Source organism: Artibeus jamaicensis, unplaced genomic scaffold (genome assembly GCF_021234435.1).
Source record: "Artibeus jamaicensis isolate MK-2021 breed Jamaican fruit bat unplaced genomic scaffold, CSHL_Jam_final contig_2521, whole genome shotgun sequence".
Classification (NCBI taxonomy): Eukaryota; Metazoa; Chordata; class Mammalia; order Chiroptera; family Phyllostomidae; genus Artibeus; species Artibeus jamaicensis.
Window position 1 is genome coordinate 36,184 of NW_026521539.1, and position 2,664 is coordinate 38,847.

Consider the following 2,664-nt stretch of genomic DNA (forward strand, 5'->3'; position numbering starts at 1 on the left):
GCGACTGACACTGTAGCCAAGCAAACTGGGGCTCAGCCATATGGCGCCCTGATACATAACCCAACATTAGTGTTGGAGGACACAGGTTTTTCCTTCCAGGGTTCCAATCTCAGGAGGCGAACAGCACTCCTGCTCAGAGCCCTCCTTTCCCACAAGACCCAGCATCTCCCCTGCTCCCCAAACGACTACAAGCCAAAACCATGCCCAGAAGTCCGCCATGTCCTTATCTGTCCTTAAGCCAGTCACACGAACAGATCTGCACCCTCTCTGGAAGGTGCCCTGTGGGTTTCAGAGTCTCCATCCTCTCGCAGCCGCTCTCTCCCTCAGCATCTGGGGTGTCCTCAGCCTCCGTGTAGGCTCAGGGAAACACGTGTCGTGTTGCACTGGGTCACAGTGGAGTCCAGTGAGGTACATGTCCCAAGAGAATGGCTTCTCCGTGCGTCCTTCAGAGAAGCAGAAGTCTGCAGCTCAGCGTTCCCAGCCACGGTTCGGCTCTAAGCATCTCCCACGGATCTGCGCTCGGTGAGGCAGGGCCATGTCGCCCATCAGGTCTCTCCTGACACCCTTTCCTCCTTCAGAGATTCTCCCTCCTCTCTTTCAGACCTCAGGGTGGAATCCCCTTCTCTTTCAGTCTGCCCTTATTGTAAATGCTCGGCGGCTCAGAACTTCCTATGTGACCTCACATCTGGCCCTTTGTATGATGTGCTCCTTTTGCCAGTTGCCCAGTATCCTTTATCTTCTTCTGGCCGCCATCTTGAGTCAGGGCAAGAGCTCTCTGTGACACAGGGACATCTGCTTCCCCTGGCTCTGTCACGAGTCACTAGACACTCTTAAAGTCACACGCACCGTTCGTTGCCCAGTGCGGCAGCACAGCTATTAACTTGCCATTTTTATGAAGGTATCTTAACAACGTATCATCCACTCCTCCCTTCCCCCCAATTGGTTTGTGGGGAATATGCTCGGCTATTTTGCTGGACGTCCACACTGTACCCCATTACACAACCTCTTGACTGAGTCAGAACTACCCAGCTAAGACTCCTGAATCCCCGATCCACAGAAACTGTGATATTGATTATTTTATAATTTATTATTTGTTGCTGGTTTAAGCTCCTAAGTTTTGGAGTAATCTTTTCCACAGCAGTAGGTAACTAACACACGAGGTGAAGTCGTCATTTAACACGGTAATTTCAACAATAGGAACTGGAGATTGAATCTTGGAAACGCTGTGCTGTGTTAGCCTTCAATAAATAGCAAAAAAACTGGCAGTAAAGGATTCTGCAGTTAAAATCTGTATTAATTCCACGAAGAGGGAAGAATAGTGTGACACCGAGGCTTGCTTTTATAGAACTCGAAGCGTGCCCCATAAAGTTTCTCCGAAGTCTTTTCTTGCAGCTTCTCATCAACATTTTCAGAATAATAACTGCAGTCACCTGTGGTTTTGGCCTAACACCCCTTTCTCTTTCTTGGGAAGCAGAATGCCTCTTCTTTGGGGAAAGCTGGGATCTCTAGTTCACAGTGGTCATCTGACTTCTCTAGCTCCATCCTAGGGGTGGGTGTGAAATCCAGCCTTTGAGTCGGCTCCCTTCCCTAGGACCCACAGGGAGGAGTGAGGGGCAGCTTTCTCCAGGGGCTGTCCTTGATACCCAGGGTGTCCTAACGAAGAAAGGGTCTGAGAATGAAGCCAGTACAAAACCAAGACCAAAGCCAAAACCAATCAACTAAACAAACAAAAAACCCTGAGCTGAAAGGTAGAGATATATATGGAGAGGAAAGGAAAGGGAAGGAGGGAGAGGAAAGGGGGAAGAAAAGAGGGAGAGAGAACTTTGTAATTCCTGCTGCATTTGATTCAATGACATTGTTCCTGCTTGCTTGTAAATCTGCTACTTATCTCTAAATGTTATATATAGAAAGGCCTATCACAAATAAATACTTAAGTTGCTCTTGGGAATTCATTTTTCCTGGAGTTGAGATGGGAGTGCCCAGGCTCAGATACATAGGGCTGAGTCACTCTGTGAAACTACCGAATTTTGAACTATTTAGCCATCTTATTCTAACTGTGCTTTATTAAATTGCCTTTAAACCACACTTATCATTATAATTGCCTAATTAATGAGTTGAATAAAATCGTTGACAGGTTTTCATTCTATTTTGTAATAGCGTCATGTTCTTAACTGTTTTTGAAAATTATACTGACAGTATTAATCCCTCATTACAAATATGTTCCCTTTTTTATCATCTGCCTATTTATTTGATCCACGGTGTCACTTCCAAGTTCTAAAAAGTCCTGTACCCGTGGCCCCCACCCCCTGCCTACCCCCAAGATATTGCTCACGGAATTTCTTCTGCGTAATTTTACAACCTCCCACCTGTTCAAAACTCTGCCCTGGGAAGTTCTATTAATTAGAGCTGAATCCCCCCATATGGCAAAGCTTAGATTTATGGACAAATAAACGAAATCACCATCTCAGTGATCTGGTGTTTGTGGGGGCAGGGGTAAACGGGCTATTCCTGGCTTGAGTTCTGCAGTTTCCCTGAGGCAGTGCAAACAGGGGCTAGGACCTGAACACTAGGCGGGGTTTGGGCTGGGTGGAAAGGCGGTGGAGGTGGCGGCGGGGCCGGCAGTCTCCTGGGTCCCACCCCCCTGTAGGCGGAGTCGGGTCCTCC